Source organism: Octopus sinensis, linkage group LG10, assembly GCF_006345805.1.
Source record: "Octopus sinensis linkage group LG10, ASM634580v1, whole genome shotgun sequence".
NCBI classification, from domain to species: domain Eukaryota; kingdom Metazoa; phylum Mollusca; class Cephalopoda; order Octopoda; family Octopodidae; genus Octopus; species Octopus sinensis.
In genome coordinates this window covers 1,291,780-1,309,600 of record NC_043006.1, presented here as the reverse complement: position 1 = coordinate 1,309,600, position 17,821 = coordinate 1,291,780, and positions in this window count along the sequence as shown.

Genomic DNA, 17,821 nt, shown 5'->3' with positions numbered 1-17,821 from the left:
AATCACTCTTATCTATTTTAAGGAATGTCAATCCTAATTTAAGCTTCATATATGAATTTATTCACTTCTCTTTAATAAACTGCGCCCTAGTTCTGAAGGGCGATGTTAAAACTTTATCAATTTCAATAATCTAAATTGTGTAGACTTCTTAGATGTGTCAATAATTTTACGTGACATTCTCTCAAGTCTAATTCCATCATTTTAGCTTTGATTAGTCTAACCTCGTATCACTGCCCTACCAATAGCATTAGTCTCCAAATTGGTTAGTGTTGCTGTCATACAAGACATTAATATATGCTGATGCCTTTTATAAGTTTGCTCCGAAGAAAAGAGCTGAGCTCATAGCCATTATAATCGCTCTGATACGGTGAAACTGACGCGATTAATGTAAGAAAAAAACAAAACGAAAGACAAAAACAAAATCATGGGCAACGAAGTAATTCCATTGGGGCAAGGCATTCTGGAGAAGAAAATCAGGCATAGCGGTGTGGTGAGGTGAGGGCAGAAGTGATGGAGTGACAAATGAGACGAGTCATTGAATGGAGGCGACACAAGACCACCAGCATAATTTTCATTTATGGTTGATGATTTTGGTATATGTTGTTGACTAAAGTGACTATGCACCGGACTGCTAGCACATAAGTTCAAATTTCACAAGCCATCAATAGCATTGTAGTTTGTCCACAGCCAAAATACTGTCAACTTACTTTTAATTGTTGTTTAATAGGAGAGTACGAAATTTATCATTGCAAACAGTGGGAGCACTAAGCAACTTTAAATCCCTACTGTCTCATTAACTTTCAGCGCTGATATTAAACCAAGCAAGGAAATAACTTAGGAAGAAATTGCACGCGCCATATTGATCTTGCCTTTGGTATTCTTCACGAAGACCAGCTTGTCAGTAAGAGCTGAGAATTCAGTGGCTATAATTACTCTCCATTGGTACCATAGCACTATCATATTCAACCAAATAACAGTTATGAAGTACTAGGTTATCGATATATATTTAATGTAGGATAAAATGTTTTTCGAAAAAAAAAATTTATCAATGGCCAGCATATTAAAAAATACCTTTAAAGGTTAAATTTACAAACAACTTATAAATAAGGGCAAATGAAAAAATTCTAATGCCAAATATGCCGAAATTAGACACTTTGTCCATAACCATATAATTTTTCACAATACGCACGCTACTCAAAAAAGGTCGACAGAAATTTCTAAAAAATTCCATTATTACCATATCGAACCGATTTCAGGGTTAGTTCATAAGAACCCTCCCTTCATCAGTGATAAATGTGACAGAAATAAATGAGATACTTACTCATACCCATGGAATTTTTTAGAAATTTCTGTCGGCCTTTTTATGAGTAAAAAATTATATGGTTATGGACAAGGTGTCTAATTTCGGCGTATTTGGCATTAGAAATTTTTTCGTTTGCCCTTATTTATAAGTTATATATATATATGTGTGTGTGTGTGTATATATATATATGCACCTCATTGTGATATATTTATTGCTTTGTTCCTAGAAAATATACGATAGGTTAGACATCACATTTTCTGGTGGAGTTGAAAATTGTCTTTTGGAAGTTTTCTTCGAGATTCATTACAGTTTTCATTCGTAACTGAATCGAAGGTTTTACGAATAACCCAACTTATACTGGGAATACAATTGTCCGTTCTGGAAGTTGTGGCGTGAAAACAGGTATGTTATAACTATACCATCAGATACTTTTAGAACATTCGAATATTTCTAATTAATCTGATTAATTAATCACATTCAAGTTGTCTAATTAATTTTGAAATAAGAATGCATTACAACTCTTTTGTGACATCAAAATAAACGAATCAGTTGTGAGGTCAAAGGTTTCTGATGCACAATATTGAGAGACCATTTTTTTCGTGTGCAAATTAATATTCACTTCCTATATAGACAATATGGGGCATATATTTCATCAATTATTTTGCTATACACATAAGAATGATCGATTGTAATATATCTGCCAATATTACACAGATAGCTAAAATGTAATCTTGTTAAACGGGTAAAGAGACGCAACGGAGTTAATTCACTTTCAAACATTATTACTGACATACTTTCAACTGATAAAAAGAATACTATCGATTGCATAATCAATAAAATTATCACAATAAAACTAATCAGATCTTAGAAAAACATTTTTATTAACAGGAATATTAAGTATTGGTATAACTTATATAATTCTGAATTTTCTAAATTCTGAACGATATAAAAAAGATGTGATGATCATATTACCGAATCAGGTACCTAGTTCAGTAATATTTTCCATAAGGTGTTTTTGTAAAGACAATATTGTTTTTGTTATAGATATTCTATACTCGCTTCATATGCAACACTCTTCTGGAATCATCGATAATGATAGAAAATGATGACCGCAACTGTAAAATAACGGAGAAAATATAACTCAACTACTGAGTGGTTTCCATAACTCGTTCAAGTTATTTCAATAAGTTAATTAGAAGAGGAAGGGGAGGAATCCAGCCAAAGCAACTATAGGTCAATATCTGTAGGACAAGCATGGACAGAGAGAGAAAGAGAGAGAGAGAGAGAGAGAGAGCGAGAGAGAGAGAGAGAGAGAGCGAGAGAGAGAGAGAGAAAGAGGGAGGGAGAGAGAGGGGAATTTTATTTCTTTTATATCTTGTGCAAGTTCATGGTTGCATCAAAGTTATTTTCCACGATTGTATCGGTAAATGTTTCACATATGAGTGATCGATCTTTAGCTCCCTGTATCTATTCTAAGAGGTGTTAATCCTAATTCAAATTTCATATCTAAATATTTAATCTGAAATTATAATTAATAGCTCGCCCTTGCTCATGTGGGTGAGACCAGCGACCGGAAAGCATCAGCAGAATATAGAACGACTCGCATGAAGTAATGTATGGCCGGACTTGGATTCTTGAGGAGGGAATGCAACTCCTTCATTCATTGTCTACACATGATCACAATATCTGGGGCCCTTAAAAATGTACAAGGCGTTCTTAAGATTTTAACTGTGATGAACAAGCAATATACTTTTCTTCACAACCTTGTTGCCAAGCAGGTGGTGGGTGAAAGCTGACTTTAGATTAAAAGGAGTAAAAGAACATACCTGTACAGGTAGAAAGCTAGATACATGCATATCTGTACCTGTGCTTATGTATGGTGTATCGACAGGAATACATACATACATACATACGCACACATAGACATAGATTTTACAAGGAAAAGATTGACAGTGACTTCGAAGGTTCGATGTATACACAGACACACACACATTATATATATATATATGTATGTATATATATTATATATATATATATATATATATATATATATATACATATACATTTATATATATATATATATATATATATATATATATATATATATGGTGGTTGTGTACTCCTTATGCAAAGTTTGACCACTTCTTGTACCTACACATTAGAAGCATCATGGTGTCTGATGTGGCTTTTTAAACCAGACAAGGTATTGAAAAGATACCCACATAGATTGCATATCTGATTTGGGCCACCAAGAGATGCAGTTAAGTTCTGATCTTTGTGGATCTTAAAATATATTTTGAGGCTTCCATTAGATTTGCAGACCTTATGGCATGCACAACATTGAAAGGTGTGTATAGACATATAAGCAGAATAGTTGGTGGAGGTTCGTTTTCCATGGGTTTGCAAATGAGATTTGAGCCCAGCAAAAGAAAGGCATGGTCTGTTGCAAACCGTGCACGCAAAAAGGTCATTGTGATTCACCTTCTTTAAATCTCTTGCGTCTTGCATGCGTAATCCTGGCCTCTTCAAACGCCTTCACTCCACTCCACACTTTTGTTCGCCAGCCAGCTCGATCCGAAGCAAGGGTTTCTATGTTCGCGTGATCCATTCCAAGTGATTTCATGGTAGTCCTTATGCCGTCCTTGAACCTATTAAAAGGTTTACACTGAAAGGGTTTCCCCTCTGCAAGCTCACCATTATTTCTCTCTTTGCACACACACACACACACACACACACACACACACACACACACACACACACACACACACACACACACATATATATATGCATGTGTATATATATATATATGTATATAGGTATATATATATATATATATATGTATGTATAAATATGTAATATATATATATGTATATATATACATATGTATTTATACATATGTATATATGTATATATATATATATGTATATATATATATATGTATATATACATATATATATATATATATATATATATATATATATATACACACACATAAATATGTATATATATACACACACATAAATATATGCATATTAGATTTGTACGTGTATATAAAGTTGACAGTATAACTTTCATACATACATGAAACGTGTTATCGATATTGGCAAAAGCTAAACCGTAGTTGAACATTAATGAACATTGATAAATGTATATAAAACTGTGTCACGGTCTCAGATTTTCGCTAACTTGTCTGACGATTGTAAAACATATATAAAATATTGTAGACATAAAACCCAAGTAAAAGAAAATCTAACACAAAATACTCTTTCCCTTTAAGTCAAGTGATCTGACAAACTATTTTATATTGAATATGTATCACTAAAATTATTTTCCCTCTGTTTTTATACAACACCATGCTCTTGTTTTTCAGACTGTCAGGTCAACATTAATTAGCGTTGTTTTTAATTTCACCTCTTGTCAACAACAGACGCTCGAGATAATTTTAGCATTATTGTACATCTCGGTCTTGTCGTAAAACACACTAATGTCTTATTTAACCTTGAAGCAAACAATTTCTCATTTGGTTTCATTTATCAATTTGATTAGTTATTGATTCGTATCTTTCCAAATAGATCTCATCCCTTCACAACATGAAAATAATTATAGTAATTAATGTAGTAACGAAGACTTACATCTATTGTCAATTAGGATTCTTTTTTGCAAATAACGCTCTCACCTATTTTCGTCTGAATGCATCAAGATTAAATGATAAGGAAAGAAAAACAAAGGAGATAAGTTTTACTCATGAATAATGAGGCGTAGGATATAAGATGTCATTTGTTATTTGTTATTTGGTGACCGTATCACATGAGTTCTGATAGCATCTGCATATGCACGCGCGCAAGCACACACACGCACACACGCGGTGAGGGCATCATGAGTTCTGAGAGTGTGTGTATACACACACACACAAGTGGTTTAAAATTTACGACATCTGTTTCGGTAGAATTTTATTGATGTATTCATAAGCATATAATCCACCATCTTCAGGTAAAATTTTAAACAGGTAAAATAATACCTCGATGATAACCAGTGCGGATACAATCAATGTTGCACCTACTCGTTGATGATGTGTCTAGATTCTAATTAATCCTATAACTAATCTCTGTCTGTCTGTCTGTCTCTCTGTGTATATATATATATATATATATATATATATAATATATATATATATATATATAATATATATATATATACTAAGCAATTAAGGGTTTAGCAACGAATTGCCTCACCACACACCGAATTTAGAAATAGCAGTCAAAGAGTTATAGCTATTCTTTCTACTAAAAGGGAGATCTCAGTATATATATATATATATATATATATATATATATATATATATACACACACACATTTTCAGCGTGGAAGGTCTTTATAAGCCATTTAAAAACACACAAAAACCGTTAGATTCACTTCAGCATTTAAATTTATATTGGTAAAATATTTTTATCGCTTTGAAACCGCGACCTGTTCATTGACAAAATTCTGTGCTGCATATATATATATATATATATATATATATATATATATATATATATATATAATATATATATATATATATATATACATATGCATTTATACGTATATACACATATACCATTTAATACACACAGTATTTTATACATATATATTGTTGGCATCCTTTTTGTCTCGGGAGACAATGGAGTTGCGCATACATACATATATATATATATAATATATATATATATATATATATATATGCATACACACACATATACACATGCATACGCATGCATACATACATACACACATACATACGTACATGCATGCATGTATAGGCACATACACACACACTGACCCACACACATGTGCACAAACAAACAAAAAGGAACGCAGTGTAAATAACGGACAGAGTCAGGACTATTGAAAAGGTTGCAAGACACAACGAAAATTTTAGGAAAATAAAAATAAGTGGAAATTTTACCTGTGAGTGTGTTACATTATAAGGCACAAAAAGAAAATGACTCTCCCCAGACACAACAGTATATGTATGTATATATATATGTATAATAAGATGAGAAAATAGAAAGGTAATTAATAAATAATTGTTATATTTCGGAATGGTCATTTTGCCAGTTTAGCCAATAAAAACACACGCACTATATATTTGGTGCTATTTTGCTTCAGTGTTATTTATTTTTTTACATTAATCTTAATCTTATTTAGGCCAGAGTTCTTTCGTCACACTCCTTTGTTTTCTTCTTTCTTATTTATTTCTTATTTATTTCTTATTTATTGTGTTTTTATTGGCTAAACTGGCAAAATGACCATTCCGAAATATAACAATATCTGTTTCAACACACGACTTCACATAAAAAATCTTGCACAACAAATATTTAAACGTAATAAATATTTCTTATTTATTAAAAAATGCACTAACATTCCTTACTGCTATATCAATTCAGGGTCTCAAAAATTAATTAAGTAAATTAAAAATTATTTGAAAGTAAGTCGAGTCTCTTCAGAGGTATACCTTTATATACCTCTGAAGAAACTCGACTTACTTTCAAATAATTTTTAATTTACTTAATTAATTTTTGAAACCCTGAATTGAAATAGCTGTAAGGGATGTTAGTGAATTTTTTAATAAATAAATAATAATTTACTAATTACCTTTCTATTCTCTCATCTTATTATTATAATAAATATAATATATATCGGCGACGGTTTATATAGTTATCTTGCAGTTGAGGTTTAAATATGATGTTCAATAATCTTTCTATAATTGCAAAACATATATAAAATATATAAAATATTGTAGACATAAAACCCAAGTAAAAGAAAATCTAACACAAAATACTCTTTTCCTTTATGTCAAGTGATCTGACAAACTATTTTATATCGAATATGTATCACTAAAATTATTTTCCCTCTGTTTTTATACAACACCATGCTCTTGTTTTCCAGACTGTCAGTATCATTGCATTTTGCTCTTCCTGAATGAAGTTAGTAACCTTTAATTGTGCTTTTGTATACATATATATATATATGCGTGTGTATGTGTGCATATATATATATATATATATATATATATATATTATATATATATATATATATATATGTACATATATATATATATATATACATACGCATGCACAGACACTTATATATATATATATATATATATATATATATATATATAAAAGTATGAATGCATATATTAGTACTTCTCTAATATTGAAGCTCAATTTTCAATGATGTTTTAAGATAAAAATAATTTTCTCGAGTTATTTTATATGTAACAATTTATTAATATATTTCATGAAATACCAATAAGGCAGTACACGAGACATACTTAAGTAAATGTTGAATGTTTTCATGCTACTCAGCTCTGACAGTGTACGCTAGACGCATATTCTCTCGCCATTCAATAAGCTAAAGTAAAAATTGTGAACACATTTTATGTGACAAACAGGACAGTTTTAATTAAAGGTATCACTACTCAAGATAGGTAGCAGCAATATTTCCAAATCTCAAATAATTAAATGGTTTCTAAATACTGGAGTTCAGTTAATTATAAGTGAGATATGGCAAAAACATTAGCTCGTCGGCTAATATTAAATCAATGTCTTTACAAGCGTGATGACAACGTGTAAAATTTAGTTAGTGTCTCAAAATACGAGATGCATTTGTGGAAAGAACTATGTCACCAAATTCTTTTCGCAAGCGTATCTCCTATTTTAAGATGTGCTCAGCCATAGCAAACTGGCTGGAGATCTTGTGTTAGTGTACGCTGTCTGTAATTGAAGAATTGGGGTAAAACTCAACATTTGTTTTAACGCTTCGGATATACTGAAATGTAAATTGCTTACGACGGATCCTCTCAACATTTTAGAAACAACTAAATTATACATCTAATAAAAGGAAAGAACAAATTAGATAATATAGTCGTATATGTACTAAAAATATGTATAGTCATACGTAGAATATCTCTGATATCGATCAGAATTGATTTAAAGTCAAGCAGTGACCTCAACGAAGTCGTTAATGAAATTAAAGAAATCATGAATATTGTCTTTTCACGTGGCCCTTACACCTTGGATTTCGCGCTGTCACTGATCCAAAGGGTTTATTGCAATGAAATATGTCTAAAAGAAAATACACTGCATTAAAAAGATAAGAAAACGTTAGACGAAGACATTTTTATTGTATCTCAACATAATTATCGTTGTTTGGTTTCTCAAGTAGAAATGAATCAACCATAGTGAATATATTTGATCTCATGTCTATTAAAAAAAAACTATTTCTGTTTATACTCCTAGTACTAGTCTAATTAAAAAGTATTAAATTTAATTAATGCAACGTTACAAATCGCTGTCGAAACTCAAAACTTTTTATGAGCTAATAGCTTTTAAGACGCTTTTAAGGTCACAGTAACATACGGAGTGTTCTGCTGGGAAATTATACAGACAATGATCAACTTTATAGACACAACTAGGCCTCAAAACCACAATTAGTCTCATTCGATTTCATCTAATTTAAAGAGAAAAATTAATGTGGTGTTTGTTCTGTTTAATACATGAGTTATTTTTCAATTTCAAAGAAAACTCAGTCAAGTCACCACATCTCACTTTGAAATAAAAGCCTTGAAAGCCTATCGGCATCTTTGATGTATTCTCTTATAATGTTATAGTGAAGGTTTGATCTCAACTAGATATTGCTTTGCATGCAGAATAGTAAATGCAGTGTACAGATAATCAATATGTTGTATAAAAGTGAGTTTAACCGTCTGAAAATTTTGTTAGAAATATATAACGAATCAGCTAACTATGTTTATACGTAACAACTTTGATAAGACTTTTTTATATAGTATTTTCTCTTTTTATATAGCCAGTGAGAAGTTTTAGAGATACGGTCATGAAAATAAGAAAAAATATATATAACGTTAAAATATGAAACTAATGAAAATATAACGACTGAAAATATGCATTTTCAGATAAAGATTTAAAAAATATATCGTCAATTTTTGGAATACACATGGGTACATAAACACATATACAGGGACACACGTAAAAGTATAAAGTGAGCTTAAATTTGGTTATTTTTGGCAATAAAGAAACAAAGTGGTAATGAGTATTCATGTTGTTCCTGATCTCATAAAATACTTTAATGGTGAATATAAAATGAACAGGATTCAATTAAGAATCATAACTTAAACTCGGGTTTTTGGGTACTTCTCGCTTGCTCTATCACGTTTACAAAATGCACTAAATACCAAATACAAACACACATACCGACACATAGACACTCACTATATTCCTTTAGTCACCTAAATATTATTCTCTTAGTAATATTGATTTCATAAGATAGGATTTGGATGGAAGCTGAGTCATTGAGGGATGGAGAGCAAAGTGAACCCGGATGGAATTTGAGCTTAAAATACAAAAGGCTGTACTAAATACCGAAAGGTATATTGTCGGACATTCTATTGATACTGATTCTACCATCCACTGCTCTTTTTATGAGATCGGTTTAGTAGTGCACAAAATACCTTGTGTTATCTAGCAACGTCCCTTTATGTTATGGGTAGAAAATCTCCAACCCTATACGACTTCGCCTTTGATCCTCTCAGTGCTGTTAAAATAATCCTGGAATCTATATTATTTACTAAAATCCCTCTCCCAAAACTATGGTCTTGTCTCTGTGTTATATCTTTTCTATTTGTACCAAAAAGAAAAGTAAGATATTTAAATATAAAATGTTAAAATCAGCATTTATAAGGGTCACGCCCCACTCGAATGCTAGGACGTACCTCTGCATACTATACTAGTCTCAGTACGTTTGAATTAACCTCAACCAGCTGGGACTTCTCTCTTAATATGCTAATACTTATCTTAGCATGCTAAAACTCAGCTCGATATGCTAAAACTCAGTTCAACATACTATGACTTATCTCAAAATATTAGGACTTATCGCAACACACTAGGGCTAATCTCTACATACTAGAACTAACCTCAATTTATTAGGACTAACCTCTACCTGCTCAGACTTATCTTTACATACTAAACGTCACCCAGACATGTTAAGACTCGCTTCGACATAATACGACTAACCTCATCCTGTTAGGATTTACCCTTTGCTTTTCAGCGCTTGTCATTATAAGTAATATTGATTTAGTTCTTACAGTCTATTGCTGACACAACATTCCTACAGTCACTCAACCGTTCACATGGTGACTCGCTTATTGTTCCGTTTCATTGTTCCGTTTCATTAAACAATGTCAATCCAATGTGGTTGTTTCTTACTGTAATTTTGACTAAATATTTTGTTTCATCTAGTTGTTAGCTTGACGACGTCCAATTCATTCCAGATAATTTAATACATGAGTCATAAGAAACCTCTTCTCTCGAAAACGTAGCCTTTATTATTGAAGTAACATCTTAGTACCTTTTTCGATATATGCTGTTTTATTTGCTCTCATAATTTTCAACGGACAACTATTTATCTACCATAATCTCGAACCCAGTCAGTTGTAACGGGTTTCCTTTGGAATGATAGCTAAAGACTAGCTGTGGCAATGGTAACATATTTAATGTCGCTAGCATAGATAAATAAAATCTGTTTTAGAAATACTTAGGTGGTGAGACAAGGAATTTAGTTCAATGTTTTATTCATTTATTTACGCACCGTTTTTCAATCCTATCCAGGCTCATGGGCCCGGATTCTCGGTTTCTGCGGCATATGTGTTCCCCCCAGCTGGACAGGACGCCAGTCCATCGTAGCGTTACTCAAGAAACAGGAAGAGAAAGTGAGAGAAAGTTGTGGCGAAAGAGTACAACAGGTGTCGCCACCAACCCCTGCCGGAGCCTCGTGGAGCTTTAGGTGTTTTCACTCAATAAACACACACAACACCCGGTCTGGGAATCAAAACCGCGATCCTTCGACCGCGAGTCCGCTGCCCTAACCACTGGGCCACTACGCCTCCACAATTCAATGTTTAAAGTTATATTAATCTCTTCTGAAAGTATGTGAGATGACTGAAGCTATGTTTGGATATGGTCGAACTTTCTCAACAAAACAGAGAGATACCTGCATTTGATGACTTGCAATTGATAGAATTTCTAAATCGAACACTAACGAGCGTAAAAAATACCATATTTAAAAAGATTGATATTTGAGGTTAATAACCAATTTGGGACGATATTTCTCATGAAATACAATTCATATGCATTTCATTCAATTTTGAAAATAATCAAGAATTTGGTGGAATTTAAGAAAATAATTTTGCCATTATAAATTTGGCCTTTAGGTCTTAACGAAATATTCTTAAGGTTGAATGTTTAAAATTTAGTTACAAATATGAAGTTTGTATTATATAATCAAGCAGGCAGGTTTGTATGAAAATGGATAATACACAAATATTCAGACAGACATGCGTACATATACACTCACGGTCGCAAAAACTGACAGACAGACATTCTTACACACAAGAGTATACTCACCTCTCTCTCTCTCTCTCTCTCTCTCTCTCTCTCTCTCACACACACACACACCGAGTTGAAAGAGAACAGATAAAAACCTTTTAATTGCACACAGTAGTTTCTATTTATTTGAATTAAAACGGCAAATACCGGGCCCAAAATAGAATCAGTAAAGTGATTAGGAAAGGTTGCAGAAGTCGTTCTTTGTTCGGAAGAAACCGTAAGGATTTCCTGAAGATAAAAATAAATACAAGATACCTGGTGGTATAGTACAAAAATATCGTGATAGTAGAAAATCATGTCGATGATAACATACATATTCGTTCTTAATAAGTACTGGGTGATTCAAACGTGAATATATTAATCATTGTTGTATTTCGTCATCAGAGAACAACTTTTCAAACGAACTTTGACATTTCATAAGACGCTCAATTCATTGTGAGTAACGGAACTTTAGAGCAATAATGTCTCGATCTAACAATAGTTTTTGGTCCTTGTTTATTGAATTCAGCAAATATCAGCGGAAAGCCTTTGTGGTAGTTTATCCGATCTTTCGTGGACTAGGTTCAAAACCTGATGTTTAATGCTACTACCACCTTGCCTAGCTTTACTAGAATCCGCTCGGTTGCAAGCGTTCGGATTAGTCTTCAACTTTGAGGACACCTTCCTTCCTACTAGTATCACAATACCTTAACGAGTCATCAGCATGGTTTTTTTAAAACTCCAAACTGAAGATGGAAGAAACGATAAAAATTCTTTGAATCTGTTAGATTTTAAATGTCAAAGGGAAGGTTGCTTTATAAGCTGGTAGAACAAACAACTAGGAGGTCTTTCGTCGTTTCGTCACGGCACGTTGGTCAGTTTTGGTTAATAACCACAACTGAGAGTGATTCGACGTACCTTGTACCTGTACAAAGTAAGTCAAATCATTATCAGTTTGATCCTTTGATACAAAATCTTCCGGGTTGTATGACACAACCCTTTTGATACAAGCTTGTCCTGGCTGTATGATACAAGTTTACTGTTTGGAGTGATCCAAATTAAGACCTTTCATCAAAAGTTCACGTTAATGTGCTTCAAACACCAGATTAATCATTATATATAAAAGTCAAGTTGTGTGTCTGTCTGTCTCCTACGATTTAGATTCCTAACTACTCCCACATTTTGCGGTGCAGTTTAACCAAAACCGGGTATCTTATAGTAGGGATTCATATCGAGCCCTTCTGGGTATTAGCGCGCGTCTACGATGAGTCTACGATTTTAAAAATAATTTACCATCATTTTTTTCCATTTTAATGCATTTTTTCGCTATTATATAAGGGAAGTAACTCTCTAAAAATGTCTACGATGAGTCAACGATTAAAAAAAAAATTATCATCATTTTCTTTCCATTTTTAATGCATTTTTTTGCTATTTTTTGGCTATAACTCTCTAAAAATGCTTATATAGTTATTTCCCTTACAAACCCGAGCAACGCCGGGCGATACTGCTAGTAATCACTAAATTCTTCCTTATTTCCTAAAGTAATGGAAAGAAAAGCAGAGGATTTCAACACAAATATGATAACGAAAGTTTTAAAGTGATCTAAATTTAGACTTCCCATCAAAATTCCACGTTAATTTATGAATCAAACACCAACTTAATAACAATGAATTTAGTTTACTAAATTCTTCATTATTTGCAAAGACAGTGTATTTCAACAGAAACACGGTAACAAAAGGGTTGATAAAAGGTAAGAATTTTCCATGTTACAGTTGAGCGTTAATGTAAGAAATTGATTGTTTTGAGGTTAACAATTTAGGTGTGTAACGGTGAATTGTTTGATTAGGTCCTTTCTGAACATATCTGCTGGTTACCCGTTTACATTTTTGGAGATCAATAGACCGTCATCTCCATAAAATCTGCTAAAAGTGCGGAATGGATTTTATATTAAGCATAAAATATATAATCCTACTAGATTTGAAATTTCTCTTGAATTCTTGATGCTCATGCTTACATCAAAGGCATCTGCTTTCCGTTTGTTATCAATAGACCGTCACTGAAGATGAAAATCGACTTCCTGTTACCTATTATTACTTGCATGTAGTTATCTGAGATGATGAAGAGGGAATTCGCGAAATCTAGGGTCGTTAGCAATATCTATTTATAACGTACGACGAACAGTAAATTACATAAAAATTGGTTGAATAAGTTTTCTTGTTTCTTAGGTTGTGTGTAAACCGACAAATGAGTGATTCATCTTTATTCCAAAATGCTAATCTGATCTTTTCTGGATATTGTTATTGAGTTTATCCAATATAGTTCTATATTTAAGAGATGAGGAATTATGTACATTATTTACATTATTTACATTTGACGGATATTTGTCCTCATCTTATTAGTTGTTAACACAACGTTTCGGCTGATATACCCTGCAGCCTTCGTCAGGTGTCTTGGGGAAATTTCGAACCTGAGTTCTCATTCCTAAGGTATTTTTCGATGTTATTATTATTATTATTATTATTATTATTATTATTATTATTATTATTATTATTATTATTACCATTCAGTAGTTTTATTTTTATAACGTGCTTGGGTATGTGCTGTGATTTGTTGTGATGCTCTGATGGTTATTGTATTGAAAGTGTTCTGCGTAGGATGTGGACAGTGCCTAGTAGTGCAATTTTCTGTATGTTATATGTGTTTGTAAGTCCTGGTGTTTTTGTTATGTATTTGTCTGAATATTTTTTTATCATGCCTAATGCACCTACTATGATAGGAATTGTTTCTGTTTTTAGATTCCACATTCTAGTTACCTCTATTTCCAGGTCTTTGTATTTTGAGAGTTTCTCCATTTCTTTAAGAGACACCTTGTCATCTGCTGGTATTGATACATCAATTAGAAAGCATTTTTTTTCTTCATGATCTCTGACAACTATATCTGGTCTGTTGGCCTTAATTTCTCTATCTGTGTGTATTGGCATATCCCAGAGTATGGTTGCTTTCTCGTTTTCTGTGACCTTTTCTGGTGTGTGCCTACACCATCTTTCTTCTGTTGTTATTCCATAATGTTGGCATAGCTTCCAGTGTATGTAGGTCCCAACTCTGTCGTGTCTGTGAATATATTCCTTCTTAGCCAGGACTGGGCAGCCAGAGATAATATGATTTATTGTTTCTTGTCCATCTCCACATATTCTGCAGTTACTTGTTATATTTCTTTTCATCACATGTTTTTGGTAATTTCTGGTGGGGAGGCTTTGGTCTTGTGCTGCAATTAAAAATCCCTCTGTTTCTGCTTTGAGTCCTGAGCTTCTCAACCATTGCTGGGATTTTTCTTTGTCTATTTCTTTTGCATTTAGTTTAGTCCAGTACTTGCCATGAAAGGGTGTTCCTTGCCATCGTTTTATAATGGTCTGTTACTGTTCTAGATTTAGTTTTGATTTCATTTGCTTTATACCTTTTTTGTGTTTTCTTCTTCTTCTTCTTCTTCTTCTTCTTCTTCTTCTTCTTCTTCTTCTTCTTCTTCTTCTTCTTCTTCTTCTTCTTCTTCTTCTTCTTCTTCTTCTTCTTCTCCTCCTCCTCCTCCATGTGTGGGGGATGCTATCAAACGCCTTTCTGTAGTCGATCCAGGCCATACTGAGGCCTTTCTTCTTTCTGTGGCTGTCTTCAGTTATGGCTTTATTGATCATTAGTTGATCTTTACAGCCATATGAGCCATTGCGGCATCCTTTCTGCTCTTCTGGAAACAGGTTGTTTTCGTCCAGGTGCTTGTTTAATCTTTGTGATATTACTGCAGTGAATGCTTTGTACAGTTTAGGGAGATAGGTTATAGGCCTGTAGTTTTCTGGTTTTGCTGTCTCATTGGATTTGGGAATTAAGATGGCTTTCCCCTTCGTGAGCCATTCAGGCATTGTCTCTGGCTCTGCCAGTATGTTGTTAAAGTTTTCAGCCAGCTTTTTGTGCATTCCTGTTAGATATTTCAACCAGAAGTTGGGGATCTTGTCATGCCCAGGTGCCTTCCAGTTGCTTAGTCTTTGCAGTACCTGGGTGACCACTTCAGTTGTTATGGGGTCCAAAGTTGCTCAGATGCTGAGTTTGTTGTTTTAATACTCCTTTTTTTTTTCGTCGTTCTTTCCCCGACCATATTTCTTTCCAGAATTCTTCCACTTCTTCTGCCGTTGGTGCTGCAGTGATGTCTATTTTATTTTTGCCCAGTTCTTGGTAGAACTTTTTGGGGTTGGAGTTGAACTGTTTGTTCTTTTCAAAGAAACGTTGGCGTTTCTCATACCGGCGGATCCTTTGTGCTTTGGCAAGGATATCTTGCTTTAGCTTTTCTTTTATCTCAGGTAAATCTTTTTCTGTGATGTTGTATTTGCACAGTATTTTTGTTTTCTTTTTGTTGCTTAGTAGCGTTGATTGTCTACTGATTTCATTAAGAATCGACAGATCTTTTCTCATTTTTTGTATTTTTTTAATGTTATTTATCCACAGGGTTTGTTTGGGTGGTGGTACTCCTGTTTGGATGGGTTTGAGGGAGCATCCAGCTTCTTTTGTGGCTGCAGTGGCTGCTGCATATACTAAGTCATTTAGCTCAGTGATATCGCTATTTGTTTCAGTGGCTATTAGTTCTGTGACGGCTAGTTTTATGCTGTTTATAATTGATGTTATTTTTGTATATTTTGATATTTGGGAGGTATGGTCGGTGGTCCATTTTGAGATCTGTGTTTTTCAGTTCTTTGATTATTTTACTTTTTATAGTATCATCATTAGGCTCCCCTTCGTTGTTTCCAGGTTTTAGATTTGTGTCGCTTTTTTTCTCATTCGTATGTTTGTCTGTCGTGTTTTGGCTTGCTGCTTGTCGTGCATTATTATGCATCCTTACGGTATGGGTTTGTTGTTTTTTGTTTACATCGTTTTTGTTGAAAATGTTACGTTTGTCTTCGTGTTTTACTATCTCAGTGTTTATATTATTTGGCATTGTTGTGTGGCTTCTATCTACATTTTCCTGATGTATTTTTTCTTTTAAATGTTCTATTTCTATTTCTGATATCTTTTTTTGCGTTGAGAATATATCTTCGTACGTTAGCTAGTTTATTAGGGTTCATTGCTGTATCCAAGTCTTTGTTTATGTTATTTTCCTTCCATATGGCGAAATTTCCCCAAGACACCTGAAGAAGGCTGGAGGGTATATCAGCCGAAACGTTGTGTTAACAACAACAAGATGAGGACGAATATCCGTCGAGTGTAAATAATTTATCCAATATGTTTTACTGATGCTTCTGTGTTCGATTCTAGTTGTGTTGATGGCGCTATTTCGCAGTCATTTATAAATATTGGGATTGTGATCCTTTAGAGTTACATACAAGATTTTGTGTGTGAGAATGTTTTATTTGTTATTTTCTCTACCTGCTAATGATTCTGTTTATTAGTGGATTATTTTAAGTGTTGAAATCAATTTCCTAGGTGTTCTAATTTCACAAATATTGCCGGGGATGTAGGCAAGCCATACTAGCACTTATGCACACACACACACACACACACACGCACACACACACACACACACACACACACACACACACACACACACACACGTATACGTCAGAGTAAGAAGAGAAATACTCGTGCATGAGTTCCAGTAAGAACACAGACATATATACATTAAACCTTTTAAACAAACACTCAGACGCACGCGTCTCAATAGACTCAAACATCCATCGGACTACATAAGGAAAATTCTCAATAAAACAACCGGGAAAACCCTTATCCCACAATTCCTACATGCCATTATAGTAACACAGGAAGTTGCATCTATTCATTTCTTAAAAATTAACCTACGCAGACGGGAAGAATAGACTTTTAAATCGTATTGCAGGAACAGCCATGGTGTGACTAATTTAAAAGCCATAACATAAAATTGAGTAACCAGCTATTAGTAGTAATAAAATATTCATATGTATGCCATCAAAAAAATTAACATTGAGTTATCTTTGCTTTATATTTCTCTTAACCACTATCAATATTCTCATTAATATTTAGCGCCCTATCTGCATTTTATGCATGACAACTATTAGACTTCTCCATCAAGAAATACCAAGAG